Here is a 16,587-nt window from a genome sequence, read left to right as displayed (position 1 = left end):
CTAACAACACTGGGCTTTACTTAATTGTAGTATAGTCCTGTATACTCAGACGTGGCCTAGGGTCTCGCTTGTGAATGGTGGAGAAGAAAATAGAAATTATGTTTTTACTTTGTCCATAGGAATTTAACTCAAGTAATAGTGAACACGTTGGGAAAATTTATCATGACTTGTACATCTGTATTCTGCAAAGCATAAAAAAGTTGGAGTTTTGTGCAAAAAATTGTAACTTTTTTCTCTTTTATTCAACCCTTGTCACAATCATGGGGTAGGGCATGGCAGGGGCCCTATGGGAGAAAATCCGCACAGACACGGGGAGAACATACAAACTCCATGCAGATGTTGCCCTTGGTCAGAATCGAATCCAGGACCCCAGCACTGTAAGGTCTCTTTCACATCTGCATTCGCATGAGGACCCCCCCCCCCAAACGGAATACCGAATGTGACTGCAAGTGGTGTGCCAGTAAAAGCACATGGACCCCATAGACTATAATGGGGTCCGTGTGCTTGCCGCCAGATTTCTGCAGGGATCATGCAGACAGGAAAGTAGTTCGCATTGTAGTCTATGGGGACCCCATGCGGACTCCCTGAATGGAATACCGAACGAAGGGTAAGGCAACATTAGGATATTTTTGAAGATTATCTGGAAAGCTTCAGTTTTTATTTAAATTCGTTGGAACAATAAAAATTGTTGCAGAAAGATTGCAGCAATGTGGACAGGTATTATATACAAGCAATATAGGAGGAAGAAATAGTATGAGATGGGAATGTTCTACTTTCCTTTATCCTTCTCTCGTATCCATCAATAAAATGACTTGTTTTCCCAGGCAGAGAAATATTTCACTAGGAATATAGGACACTGTGATTAGAGGAAAGCTCCACGCATAGGACTGGAGACAAGGGTATACATATCATGGAGGCAGCCTATACAGCTACTGTGGAGTCCTTGGAGAGAGTGAGTCCCATCTTCTTTACTATTGAGGAGCATGTACTTGTCAGCATTGCCCTCCAGAGACAAGAGGGTTAAGAATCTGCCCCGGGGTCATGGAAAAGCACTGGGACAACAACTAGGCCTCTCTATCCTTAGTGGCAGAACTCTGCACCATAACCAGGAGCGTAACTACCGCCATAGCAGCGGAGGCAGCTGCCACAGGGTCCAGGACATTGGGGGCCCGGTGACAGCCGCTACCGCTGCTATCATTATACTCGGGGGTCTTTTCGGACCCCCAAGTATAATGATTGGCGGACCGGGAGAGGTAAGAAACATAAAAAACACTGTTACTTACCTCACCACGATCCTGCCAGGCCTCCTTCCTTGTTGTCTGACGTCTCTGACGTCACATGAACCCGGCCTGCGTCCTGGGTCATGTGACATCCATGTTATGTTTTTATTCCCCCGGGTCTGTGATTATTATACCCTGGGGTCTGAAAAGACCTCAGAGTATAATAATTGTTTATGGGGGTCCACAGTGGGACATAATACTGTGTGCAGGGGCCACTATGGGACATAATACTGTGTGCAGGGGACACTATGGGGTATAATACTGTGTGCAGGAGCCACTATGGGGGATAATACTGTGTGCAGGGGCCATTATTGGGGATAATACTGTTTGCAGGGGCCACTATGGGGGATAATACTGTTTGCAGGGGACACTATGGGGGATAATACTGTGTGCAGGGACCACTATGGGGGATAATACTGTGTGCAGGGGCCACTATGGGGGATAATACTGTGTGCAGGGGCCACTATGGGGGATAATACTGTTTGCAGGGGACACTATGGGACATAATACTGTGTGCAGGGACCACTATGGGCTATAATACTGTGTGCAGGGGCCACTATGGGGGATAATACTGTGTGCAGGAGCCACTATGGGACATAATACTGTGCAGGGGCCACTATGTGGGATAATACTGTGTGCAGGGGCCACTATGGGGAATAATACTGTGTGCAGGGGACACTATGGGGGATAATACTGTGTGCAGGGGCTACTATGGGACATAATACTGTGTGCAGGGGACACTATGGGGTATAATACTGTGTGATGGAGCCACTATGGGGGATAATACTGTGTGCAGGGGCTACTATGGGACATAATACTGTGTGCAGGGGACACTATGGGGTATAATACTGTGTGCAGGGGACACTATGGGGGATAATACTGTGTGCAGGGGCCATTATTGGTGATAATACTGTTTGCAGGGGCCACTATGGGGGATAATACTGTGTGAATGGGCCACTGTTGGGGATAATACTGTGTGCAGGGGCCACTATGGGGGATATTAGAATGCGCAGGAATGCGTAGGAGGGAGTCGGTCGAGGTCTTCGGCGTCGTTGTCGGTTGGGGGGGGACCCCACGTCAAAAGTTCGCCACGGGGCCCCGCCATTCCTAGTTACGCCACTGACCATAACGGTTTGCTGTGGGGCCTCCTCTCTTATATGTACACTACTGTGCAAAAGTTTTAGTCAGGTATGGTAAAAAAAATTAGCAAAGTGCAAATGCTTTCAGACACAGACGTTCTAATCATTTATGTTTTATCAATTAACACAATCAAGTGAATGAACAAAAAAGCAATCTAAATCTCATCAATATTTGGTGTGACCTTTTCCCTTCTCCTTCCATCAGTTCTTCTTGGTACTTGCAGACAGTTTTTGGCAGAACTCGGCAGGGAGGTTGTTCCCGCCATCTTGGAAAACTAAGCCCAGATCTTCTGTAGATGTAGGCTTGCTCCAATCCGTCTGTCTCTTTATGTCATCCCAGACAGACTGGATGATGTTGAGATCATGTTGGGACCATATCATCACTTCCAGGACAAAAGTCACACCAAATATTGATGGGTTTTAGATTTCTCTTTTCTTCATTCACTTCATTTTGTTATTTGGCAAAAATAAACTATTAACCCTTCCATTTCTGAAAGCATTCTTACTTTGCAGCCTTTTTCTAACGCATGCCTAATTCTTTTGCAAAACACTGCAGATCACTGATTTGTAAGTGAAATTCTTGTGATGGTATATGTCATCCCTCAGTGTAGTTTTGGTGATAAGAACCCCACACAAATACAGGGAGGACATAAGAACTCCAAGCAGATGTTGCACTTGGTCAGACTCCAGTGCTGCAAGGCAACAGTGCTATCCAATAAGCCGGTGTGCCGCCCACAATGCCCCTTCTGGTGTGACAGAGGACGGCACTGACATTATTGCCCTGTGATAGCTGGGTGGTCCAGATTTTGTATGGAGGTACACGGAGCCCAGGAGCTTGCCATGTCGCCTCTGCTGGCTGATATGAGCTCTGACATGCAAATAAAATGATTCCCTGTCACAGTCTCTTTCGTTCGGTCCCTAAATGGATGCTGCGAACACTGTCGACGCTGCCACCATCTTTCTTGATACTAGAGGTCTGTCATGTGAGTTACTCTATCTGATCTCCCATGATAATCTTCTAGCCTAAGAGATTTACTGCAGCCAAGGAAATGTGCAGATTTGCAGGGAAACTCCTTGACTTGGTCCTGGGCAGCTCTTTGCCATGCTTGTCTCTGCTGCCTGCCTGGAAGTAAGCAATCTACCCTGATGCTTAATCCACTCTGCAGAAAACAAACACAGTAGTAATTATGTTGTTTTCATTGCAGAGGTAGCAGAGTTGAGTTTGTGATTTGTCACACGTAGCGTCTTCGCCTGGGGGTTTACACACGACTGCTGGATTGTCATATCTGAGAGTCGTCACCATGCAAGAACACACCAACACCAAAGAGTTAAATGACAAATTCAGCTCAGCCACTTCTAGCTTTGGGCTGGAGCAGTGTGCCACCCTGGGGACCTTTGTATTCTCGCATAGTTCATGTCTTGTAGGATCGGTATCAGTTACTGATCCTGCACGGTGCAACCCTATGGATAGAATGCAAGAAATAGAAGAATTGTAAATATTTACATTTTAATGCATGATACAATGTATCTGTCTCTGATACAGGGACAATCCCACTACCTCGCAGGTACTCAGTGACAACAACATGGTCTGTTCCAGCTGTCATTGTTATGCTTTATGAATGACGTGTTCTGCCTAACAACAGGCCTGGATTGGCGGAGAGAAGAGGACTTCAGGGAGGGAACGTAGGAAGGGACAAGGAGAGATGCAGAAATAAGTGCAGCTCAGAAAATTGTTTAAATGTTTCCTCGCTTCCAGCTGCTTCTCCACAGTAGCAGATTCTAGACAAGCAGCCATACATGCACATGTTTAGATTTTCCCCTGCCTCCATAGGAACACATTATCTGATATCCTGCCTCATTTCATATAGTAACAGAAAGCAAAAAAACTGCAATTTTATTGGTCCCTGCGTTCCAAGTGCATTCTTCATAGGCAGCATGTGATGCAGATCTTGCTGACATTAGGGATGCATCTATTTACATTAATGCATTCCTTAATTTGCCTGAGACGTCTCTAAGTAAGACCCAGAGGGGATTGTAAGTTGCATGTGTCCTTACCCCTCCATCTGCACGATATGCTGTCCCCCACACCCTGTTTTTGTGACGTTGGTAGCTGCCTGCACTGCATATATATTGCAGAAAAATGCACTGTCATATTTGGCAATGGGTAACACAATATGTATATAGATGGTGTAGCAGAGCTGGGTTTGTCATTTAACTATTGGAAGCTGTGACATTAAATCTGTTCCCTTACCTGCAGTCCTGTGGCCATACGTTGCAGATAAGCTGCATTCTATGTTGCAGATTTTGCTACAGTTTGAGCCGATGTCAAAGGCGACATGAAATGAATAGGACACATACTATTCCCTTCTACTACCGACAATGGTTCAGAAAACGCACCAAAATCTGCAACGCAAAGTGCAGTTTTTCTGCAACGAGTGACCGCACACTTACCTGCAGTCCTTAGACAACATGCCAATGGCACGTCACAAAATGACAAGCGTAACTCTGCTACATCAGACAGTATGTTCACATTTATTATCATTTATTACCCTCATCCTCTTTCCTTACTACATTTTAGGACTGTTAGGTTGAAACCACACACTACGGAAAAAATTGTGTTGCAGAAGTTACAGAGTTTCTTTCAGAGAAAGCCAGGAGTGGATTTAGGAGAAGGGAGAAGTCTAAGAACTTCCTATATATTTCCCATTCCTTTCGAAGCCACTCCCGAAAAAGAGAAGCGCAGCAAAATCCGCAACAAGAAACGCAGCTTTTCCACAACTTGCGGCTACGGTCTTAATATAATTACATGCAAATGCAACACATTTGTGAGATTCGCACAGGCTAATTCTATCCATAGATTTATTCAGTCTGTCCTATGTAAGTAATACAGATTAGGCGAAATTTGTTCTTTGCAAATTTGGCCCCATAAAGTGACAATGAGCTTGGACTTCTTTGGTATCTCATCTGTTTCCGTTCCCGTAACGAGAAATGAATGTCATGGGATTCTATAGAAAAAGAATCGAGTCTGCATATTAGAGAACATTGTACAATGTTGCACAATACAACATGTGAGTCATTTTTGCAAATGTGAAAACTTCACTAGAACAGAATCCTATGCAATAGACACTACCTTGGAATTATGGATTAGAAAAAAAAAATTGGCCATACACGTGAGATATTTATCTGCAGATCATTGGTTGATCCAGATTATTTTAGTTGCAACAACTCTTAATCTGATGTGTATGACCAGGACAGGCATCAGATTCTTGGCAGGTTCCACCTTATGTAGCGAGATCTGCAGATAAACCATAGACTATAATGGGGTCCGTGTGTTTTCCGCACAAATCATGCGGAGAGAAAAGTGACTTTTTTTTCCACATGTTCATGCGGAAACCATACGGACCCCATTATAGTCTATGGGGTCCACAGGTTTCTCAGGTAACTGCTTTTTAATACATATAGGTTTCGGAAACCCGAACGCAGAAGTGAATAGGACCTTACATATATGACACATCATGGTGACCATTACATTGGAATCCATCCAGTCTTGTAGGATGTGTCACATTAGATTTCCATTCGATATAGCAACACTAAACTTCTCAAATGTCATCAGCTCTGCTACATCTATATTATAGGTATACAATTATATTATATTTATGCTTCATTTAATTGCAAATATTAATCGAAGTTGTCCATAGACAAGTTCATATCTCAAGACTTGCTGCTTTATGGAAATCCTCTACCCCACCTATAATAATATACATATTATTAATGTGAAACCCCAAACTTCAGTGTTTTGCACCTTTAAAACTTTCAGACTGGCTGCAAAATCATTAAGCTGTTGAGGGAACCTTATCCTTTTCCTAGTTGCTTTCCAAGTGACTGCATTTACTAGGCATGCTCAGCAGTAGCTTCATGCAGTGCTGGATTACAATTCTGGAGCTGCTGCACACCAAGTAGACGGATGCAAGCATGGGGGGGACTCACAAGGTAAGTCCTTGTCTTTGCTTACCGTCTGCTAATGCAACCTTATTTCCTTGCTGCATAGATGCATGAGAAGAAGCCCTTTATATCTTCAAAGTCATTGGAAGCCTGGGAAATGTAGAGCAGCAGAATCCACAGCAAAAAAAAAAGCCAGTCAGCAGCTGCCTGTGATGAACTGAAGCTAAGTTTCTCTCTGGATTTTAGGCATGTTCCTTGTATCCCTGCAAGATGTGACATGTCTGGTAAGAAATCCAATGTCACCCAGATTGTGGCACCGAAACCTGCTCTTCCCATCCTACACAAGGCTTGTTTTTGGGTTGAGTTGTGTGTACATGTGTGTCTCAGGAGATAACCTTCAGTCCTACAGAAACAAGTGACTATTGGATCCATTCAGATCCTGCCCGGTTACAGTGATGATATTGAATATTTCTGTTAATGTTGCTTTTGGAACGTACTTTTGTTGACATGGTAGCTTTCACTTTGCTGGTGGTTAGGCTTCGGGGACGGTGGCATTTTGTGCAGCTTCTTCACTAGAGGTGGGGTTCTGCCTCAGACATAACAGACATGTCAGTGGCAAACTACTGTCCAGGCAGGATAGAGACGGTAATGTCACAGAAAGACAGCTGCTCCTCTCCACCACACTGATGTAGCAGAGTTGAGCGGTGTTTTGATGTGCAGCACAAGCGTATGATGTTGAAGAATGTCCGTCATTTTAATATTGACCAATTGCTGCATTGTCTACTTTAGTTTGCAGGGTGTGCTGTGAATCCTTTAATATCTATCAGCTGTCATATCATGTAGTAACGTGTGAGACACCAGGTAGGATGGCTAAATAACGTTTTCCTATAGTCAGGTCATGCTGGATGTAGAATCTGTGCAGAGTGTTTCCCATAGATACAACCTGGACCTAAACAGTTCATGTTTCTATCTGTCCAACCATCCAACCAATAAGTGTGACCTTGTTACTCTAAAGTAACCCCCAGCATCTTGTAGTACATTCATTCTAAGATTTTTTGGTTATGATCAGGTCACGCTAGTCATTTTTAGTGTCTTAAGTCAATATAGAGTGATATCTTTACAATCTGCACTTATTTGTCCGGCCAACCATCCAACTACCCAAAAGCTGTGTCCTAAAGTTATGCACAATATCTTATGATGAACTCTAAAGTTCTATGAACGTTAAAGGGGTTTCCCATGAAAATAACCATATAGAAATTTATAGGCAATTGAAAATTAAAATACAAATAATTAAGAATGTTGCAGATTTCCTCCGACCCTCTTATGGTAACAGTCTGTTGTCAATGGATGTGACCAGGAAGGGAGGAACTTTCTATGCTCTAGGACTTGTCAAAAACCCAGCCATGATGTTCTTATTGTATTCGGGTTATCTTCTCATACATGTAGTGTCCCACCTGATAACCAGCCATGATGTCCTTATTGTGGTCGGGTTATCTTCTCATACATGTAGTGTCCTCCTGATAACCAGCCTTGATGTCCTTATTGTGTCCGGGGTATCTTCTCATACATGTAGTGTCCCACCTGATAACCAGCCATGATGTCCTTATTGTGGTCAGGTTATTTTCTCATACATGTAGTGTCCTCCTGATAACCAGCCATGATGTCCTTATTGTGGTCGGGGTATCTTCTCATACATGTAGTGTCCTCCTGATAACCAGCCATGATGTCCTTATTGTGGTCCGGTTATCTTCTCATACATGTAATGTCCTCCTGATAACCAGCCATGATGTCCTTATTGTGGTCGGGTTATCTTCTCATACATGTAGTGTCCTCCTGATAACCAGCCATGATGTCCTTATTGTGGTCGGGTTATCTTCTCATACATGTAGTGTCCTCCTGATAATCAGCCATGATGTCCTTATTGTGGTCGGGTTATCTTCTCATACATGTAGTGTCCTCCTGATAATCAGCCATGATGTCCTTATTGTGGTCGGGTTATTTTCTCATACATGTGGTGTCCCTGCCTGATAACCAGCCATGATGTCCTTATTGTGGTCAGGTTATCTTCTCATACATGTAGTGTCCTCCTGATAATCAGCCATGATGTCCTTATTGTGGTCGGGTTATTTTCTCATACATGTAGTGTCCTCCTGATAACCAGCCATGATGTCCTTATTGTGTCCAGGTTATCTTCTCATACATGCAGTGTCCTCCTGATAACCAGCCATGATGTCCTTATTGTGTCCGGGTTATCTTCTCATACATGCAGTGTCCTCCTGATAACCAGCCATGATGTCCTTATTGTGTCCGGGTTATCTTCTCATACATGCAGTGTCCCAGTCTGTTGACCTGACCACAATAAGGACATCATGGCTGGGTTTCTGACAAGTCCCAGACCATAGAAAGTTCCTGCATTCATGGCTGCCAATAAAGGCAAAAAAACTTAAAATCTTTAACTCTCAGCAATATTTTTAGTTCTTTATATTTACAAAAATGTATAAGTTTTCATTGTCTACAATTTTACATATGGTTATGTTAAAAACCCTTTTAAAGGGGATGTCCTAACATAACAACATATCATCTATCCACATGGTAGGGAATAGGTGCCTGATCGTTGGATGTCACACTGTTGGGACACCCACCGATCATGTGGACAAAGGTCCTGTGCGACAGTCACACATACACACTGTTGCTTCATTCAGTCTGCAGGACTGACCAAGATATTAAGCGTTGTCCTATAGAAATGAGTGTAAACCCACATGTGCAACTGTTACTTCATTCAGACAGGGGACACAGGACCCCCCATCCTTCTGATCAATAATGGGATCCATAGTGATCATACACTCCTGTTACCTATTCTGTAGTTAGGTGACTTGTTAAGATGGGATACCACTTTAATTCTAACATTTATAACATGATCTGACGTGTTTTGTGGTCAGGTCATGCTAGTCATCTCTATAGGGTCAGGTCATGCTAGTCATCTCTATTGTCTTAAAGGTTATCTAACTGAATACATTGATTCCTTAATCCTTATGTCCAGCCAATCCTTCAATCACCTAAACCACTATCCAATAGTAAAGCTGCTATTCCATTGTAAAACAAAGTATTGTCCTCAATTAAAAGTTCTGTGTATATTAAACCTGAAGGGAACCCGTCACGATGAACATGTAGTCCCATATGAAGGAAGCGGAGCTGAGCAGATATATATATATATATATATATATATATATATATGTGGCTAAAGATTCTATATAACCTGTCATTTATCCATATAAGACCTTGGGCATAAGAGTCCAGTGGGCGGTTTCATTCATTGACCAACAGCATTATCTGCATAGGTTTGTACATGGAGTTAGCTGTCTATCAGTGAGTAGATCCGCCCACTGGACTCCTAAGCTTAAGATGATCAATAAAGATCACTAATATTACTATATATCAATCTGTTCAGCTTCTACTTATCTATAACAAGCTACCTGCAGACTACCGAAATTGGCAGGTTACCTTTAACATTTCTCACAAATCTGACGCATTTGCGTCAATTCATTCTACCATGCTATTAACCATCTAGCGAACCATCCGATTCCTTCCATATCTTTCCTCTTGGCTGGACGTGTTCAGATATGTCTATCTCGAGACTACCAGCTTTTCAAGACCATATTATTTTGCAACATTGTATCACAAATTGATATGCAATATATGTGTATGTGTGGCCACCCAGAGGTTATGATGTGCATTGCAGCCCTTCAAAAGTTTTGCTGGCATGTGACATTATTGAATTGGTTTTGTGCGAAATGGAAATCCTTCACCAAATCTGTTTTAAGAGAAGTTTTAACATCTGTGTTCCTAACATTTTTGAGCAGACATAGGCTATTTTTTTTTAACGTAAGCTATTCTCTTTTTGCGGGAATATTTAGATATAGGATATCTCTTACTTTATATGGCTTGTCATATTGCTGCAGTTATCAGGACTGGTATAAATGGTAGGGATTTGCTTATCTCTGAACATGTCTACAGGATGGAGCTGGTAGATTTCGGAGAGGACTAGGAGCAAATATACTTACTGTGGGTCAAAAGGCAACATGAGGTCACTTAACTATCAGCATATTTTGTAGAGATGGCCGTACACATTAGATTAATGTCCGCTGAACCTGCTAAGTTTAGCAGAACTGGGTGGCTATCATACATATATGGAGGTGTCTAGGCTTTCCATATACAGTATATAATGATGGTCATATATATATATAACGATGGTCTATCCCTATGATAGGTCATCCATATTTGGTCTTCGGGGGTCCAATAGCCGTGACCCCTACAGATCTGCTGTTTGGGGACAGGATAGCTCCAGGTAATGTTCACATGCGGCTCAGTAGTACACACTGTAGTGTCGGCTTTGGGTACTGCATTGAAGTCTATGGGGCTGCGCTGCAGTATCAAAACCCTTTGCTACATATTGTATGGTGAGTGAGCAGTGCAGCTGTCGGACCCCCACAGATCTAATACTGGTGGCCTATCCTAATGATAAGCTATGGTCTACAACCATTTGGGCAATGGAGGCTCCTGCTCTAGCTGTTTGGTAGACCCATAGTCTGTCCAAGGGAAACCCAGTATACAGTGCTGATATAGATAAGACTATATTCATTGACATATTTCACTGCAGGATTCTTCCACTTCACTCTTTTTTTAAAGCATTTCTTATCTTATCTGCCTTTCTTATCTGCTATCTATATAATACTTTAGTATGGAAAAATTATAGCAAAAATTCTGCAATGTGCATGCAGTCCGAAGAGGAGACGGTAATGTACTGCGAGCACTTAGGAACTAGAAGTGTGCAGATAAGAGAGGATCTGCCTGGGAGTCTCCTCCCCAGACATTGACAGTACACTGCACCCATAGAGAAGGGATAGAAGGATCCTTTGCGCATGGTGTTTGTGAATACAAAGCACAGACCCCTCTTTCTCTACTAAAAACATGATCTCGGTAATTATAGCCTTGGGCTTTTAGTATGTTTTGAGATGTCACATCTGACTATTGCAGCAAATTGCAGGAGTTTTATCTGGCTCACATAATCTCGCAGGGACCTCTCGCCACCTAACTGCACCATCTTCACTTACTAAGCGGCAGGTAGCAAAGAGACATCGACGTTAAACCGGATTCAATCGCCAATTGATCATTTACATTGCAATTTACTTATATTGCAAATTTCCATAATTGATTGTTTTGGGGGGTTTTAATAACTTTTTGGTTATTTCCAGTACTAGGCGAGATTTTGATGAGACTACATGTGCTATCATTTAAGGCCGGCAGGAGTCTGCATCTACTAAGGGAGACGGATCTTCAGCCCACCCAGAAGTAGTAAACCTTGGATTACTATAGAAAGAGAGGTTGTTCAAGGAGACTTTAATTTTAGATTTGCCATGTTCTCTGTATCAAGCCTTCTGCTACTAAGCAATTACCACGAAGACTGTATTTAGCATGTGAAGCCACTTTGCTGTGGGTCTAACATGACTTAGATTATATAGATTCAGCTATTTCGGCAAAAGCAGGGCTGGATTAGAGTTGGGGCCGTATGACGTCACCTGAGTCCCTATTGAATTTGAGGTCATGATATCTATATAGACTGCAGGTTATTCATATATTGTAGACAGTATACATTGAAAGCATGGAGGGGCTTTCTGTGGTTCTTGAGCAGGGCCGCAGAGTTCTAGAACAGAACCTGGTTTCAACCAAAGTGACATTTGTCCCTGTCCTACAGTGCCATTGTTGGCCTCTCAGAAGGTCTTCAACGCAACTTGCCCCTTATGTTAGGTTCACACTAGCATTCGGGTCTCTGTTGTTCACATGGGGACCCGAAAGATGGAGACCCTGTCTGATTAAAAAGCAGTTTCCTGTGGAAACACATTAACCCCATAGACTATAATGGGGTCTGCCGGTTTTATACTGCACCCGTTGGAGAGAAAAGTTCTCCTTGCGGAACTTTTCCTTTTGTCAGTTTTCAGCAGAATCTCCAATGCAGATGAGAACCTAGCCTAGAGCTCATGGGGACAGTGGCGTAACTAGGAATGGCGGGGCCCCGTGGAGAACTTTTGACATGGGCCCCCCCCCCAACCGACACCGACGCTGAAGACCTCGACCGACCCCCTCCTCCGCACTCTATTATGTCCCTTAGTAAGCCCTGCACACAGTATTATGTCCATTAGTGGCCCCTGCACACAGTATTATGTCCATTAGTGGCCCCTGCACACAGTATTATCCCCCATAGTGGCTCCTGCACACAGTATTATGTCCATTAGTGGCCCCTGCACACAGTATTATCCCCCATAGTGGCCCCTGCACACAGTATTATGTCCAGGATCGGCAATTAAATAGGGCCCGTAACGGCCAATTTAAAAAAAAAACAAAACGCAGTGGTAGCGGCTGTCACCAGGCCCCCTAATGGCCCGGGCCCTGTGGCAGCCGTCTCCGCTGCCTCTATGGTAGTTACGCCCCTGCATGGGGATGTATAAACCATCTAGTATGGATGCTTCCCCGTCTTCTGTGGGTCCTTTTTCCCAAGACACCAAAGCTCTGTAGACCAAACTACTGAATACGACTCTGACTCAACTTTGTCTACTGCTCCGACTCCTTCAACCATGGTCAGTCCAGAGCAGTAAATAGTGGCGTAACTAGGAATGACGTCACATGACCCAGGACGCAGGTCGGGGTCATGAGACGTCAGACGACTAGGCCGAAGTCTGCACGGATTGTGGAGAGGTAAGTAACAGTGTTTTTTATGTTTCTTACCTCTCCCTGTCCGCCAATGATTATACTCGGGGGTCCGAAAAGACCCCCGAGTATAATGATAGCAGCGGTAGCGGCTGTCACCGGGCCCCTAATGTCCCGGGTCCTGTGGCAGCTGCCTCTGCTGCTATGGCGGTAGTTACGCCACTGGCAGTAAAGATCCTTTAATGCATTAAACTGAACCCCTATGAAAGTAAATTTGCAACAAACTACCTCTAATTAATCCTATAATACTAATAAATGTGATTAAAAATAATCAGTTTGTTTTGAAGTGGGTGTAACTCCAACCAAAACTGGTCCCCGTTATGACTCCACGATTTCAATTCCACAGCCCTGCTGTACACCACTACATTTCATGGATGTCTGACTATCCATGTTGCACAAAACTGTATGACAGGAGAGTGGTCCTTGGCCAAAAATTGTCATCCCTTTCCATGACCAAGTTCTTTACAGATAAAGCCTTACAGTCTAATTTAGGATTACTCCACTTATGCTAGATTTACACTCGCATTGTGCTCTTTGTGGTTTGGTCCGCCTTAGGACCTAAACAATGGAGAGCCGGCCCGCTAAAACAGGGGTTACACACGGACACCTGCAGACCCCATTAACTATAAACTCAAACTGTGCAAAACTTTTCTCTCTGCTGATTTTCGGCAGTTTCTATGACACGGTTTATGGCTGGGTTCCATTTCAGACGCTAACAAAAGCCAAAACTATAGTAACTTCCCCCAGGTATAGTTTAACTTACAGTATACACTGCAACGCCATTGGAGGAAGAATTACTCTCTCATATTTGTTTTAATTTTCATGGACCCATTGGGTTTTATACCGGCCTTCTCAACCCTACCAGTCCACTCATTCAACTAAACTTCGATGAACAGGTCTCTCACGTGGCCTCAACCATTTTTCACTTTACTTGCCCCCTCCAAAGACACCAGAACTGATCAGAAGCAGTGCCATAAAAACTACATGGCTATTACATTCAATGACTTGTCCTTTGATTCTCTTTTCTCATCTTCTCCATTTGGCCCAGACCGCTTTGACTACTTCTCCCAGCCATGAATTTTCATTGCTGGATTAGTAGTTATGATATCTTCCCCCATTACTGATAGTGTATAGTGACCTCAATACTAATAATACTTCCTCAGTGTCCCCATCCCCCATAGTGCCCAAAAATTTAATGCACCACCTAGAGATTGAAGAAACAAAATAAATAAAAATTAGATGTAGCTCTCTGCAATGCAGTGCAGGCTATAGCTTATTCTGGCCTTTACAAATGTAAGCCCACTCTCCCACAGCTAAGAACCTAAAGTGGCCTGCAGAATCCAGACCCACCCCTAAGGGCTGTATGAGTTCTCCGTGCAGCTAGTCGCAACGGGATGCCGATGCAGCCAGGGGTGCAGCGACAATCTGATGGGAAGACGGCTATATGTTATCTTTGAACAATATTTGTGTCCTTAGGACATAGACATAGTTGAATACCATAGTGAGCTGCAAGCCTTCAGCTACCTGCTCTACCATGCAGACATTTGCTAGGATGTATGTGATACTGTTCAGACCTCCTGCTTTGAATCGGAGACTATAGGAAGAGAGAAGGAGAGAGCTGCCAATGAACGAGGGTGGGAAAGTGTTACGGTTTGTTATCTATATGACACAACTGAGCATTGAGGCACATTATTTCTTGCCTGTGGGCTATTGAGGGTATTACTACTTGCCTGGTGGCCACTGGTAGGCATTACTTCTTCCCTGGGGGCCACTGGGGAGTATTACTAGAGGCCTGGAGAACACTGGCTAGACATATTATATACTATCTGATGGGCTACACGGCAACCTGATGCTATGGAGTGGTTATTAAGAGGGTATGGTGAAATATGATAAAATATGGTACACATGTGGTATAGGTAAAAACGTATCAGAACTGTATTGTATTTTCTAATTACACAAGTCAAGCAATGTATTTAGTATATTTCAGCTGTGAATTCTAAAACTGTGCTAAAAAAGCATTTTGTCTCTTGGTAAAAATTATTTGGTAGGGTGCCCCGAGGAATTTTCGGCTTTACAGAGATGTTGTGAGTCTGAAAAGGTTTGAAAACAGTATTGTAGGGCAATGCCATTTAGGAACCTTATAGGTTCACACTAGCATTCGGCTTTCCGTTCTTCAGGTCTGCCTGGGATCAGAAACCTAATCCACTTAAGAAGTGGTTACCTGTGGAAACCCATGGACCCCATAAACTATAATGGAGTCCGCCTGATTTCCGCCCGGTTTCTGCCCAAAAACGCTTGCAGGACTTTTCTCTCCGCATTTTTCAAGCGGATTCAGGGACAGAGACCCCGACCGTAGTTCCAATGCTAGCATTATTTGTAATATGTAGGTTTTGACTAAAGTGGGTCCCTAATTCCACTTCTTCTGTGAAATATTTGCCTTTTCCCCTTCAACTGAAATACACAGTCCAGTCACATTAATATGACCACCTGTCAAAATCCAGAATAGCCACCTTTGGCAGAGCGGACCGCTGCGAGACGTGCAGGAAGAGAGGGGATGTTGCGATGATGTCACTGGGATGTTGAGCCATGCCAACTCCAGTGCCGTGGCCAGCTGCGCTAGGTTACGTGGTTGAGCATCCATGGCAAGAACAACCCGATCGAGGTGGTCTCACAGATTCTCCATTGGGTTCAAGTCCGGGGAATTTGCTGGCCAAGGGTGTACAGTAAAGTCATCCTGGTGCTCCTCGAACCACGCACGTACACTGTGAGCTTTATGACACGTCGCATTGTCCTGCTGGTAGATGCCATCATCCTGAGGAAAAACAATTCGCATGAGGGGGTGAACATGGTCCGCAAGGATAGATGCATACTTGTGTTGATCCATCATGCCTTCCACAATGATGAGTGCGCCCAGATGGCTGATGACTCGTGCCTTCTGCGATTGGTTATTTAACGTTGACGTCAAAAGTAGGCGGTGGTCACATTAATATGACTGGACTGTGTATAAATAAGCCACATAACACCGTAAACAGTATTTATCTTGTGGTCTTTGAATAACATCTATATTTTTAAAGGGGTCCTCTATTCCAATAAGGTTTTTCCCAAACCAGTGACAATGATATACAATAACAGAAGGTCTAATACTAACCTGAGCCATCCCTTGCCACTTGCCCTTGCTTACATTTCCCTGGTCCCCTGACACTGTTATACTGTTGCTGCCAACCTCTGTTTACTAGGCTTCAGTTGTTCTGTGTCTGACAAACAGAGATAAGCAGCGGACAACGGCAGGCAAGCAACAGGTGATCGGTAGGGTGAGTAAAAATTCCATAGGGTTTGAAAACCCCTTTAAATGAATATAGACACAGAACCAAAAATGTTGGCCAAAATTTGAGATCAAACCAAAACAATAGGATGAAATCTATGCTGAAACCAACGCTGGTATTCTTATAAGGGATGCATGCATG

General features: G+C 43.5%; 1 protein-coding gene across 1 annotated transcript in view; it reads left to right on the top strand.

Annotated features, from left to right (window-relative positions):
* The first annotated feature begins 6,324 nt into the window (after positions 1-6,324).
* JCAD (junctional cadherin 5 associated) overlaps positions 6,325-16,587 on the top strand; it is a 96,710-nt gene continuing 86,447 nt past the window's right edge. Inside the window, exon 1 of the mRNA XM_075271598.1 lies at positions 6,325-6,409. The gene's annotated coding sequence lies outside the window, so the exon portion shown is untranslated. The remainder of the gene's footprint in view (positions 6,410-16,587) is intronic.

Source organism: Leptodactylus fuscus, chromosome 4, assembly GCF_031893055.1.
Source record: "Leptodactylus fuscus isolate aLepFus1 chromosome 4, aLepFus1.hap2, whole genome shotgun sequence".
Classification (NCBI taxonomy): Eukaryota; Metazoa; Chordata; class Amphibia; order Anura; family Leptodactylidae; genus Leptodactylus; species Leptodactylus fuscus.
The sequence above is the reverse complement of the archived record's forward strand: the minus strand, read 5'-3'. Positions and strand labels throughout refer to the sequence as shown.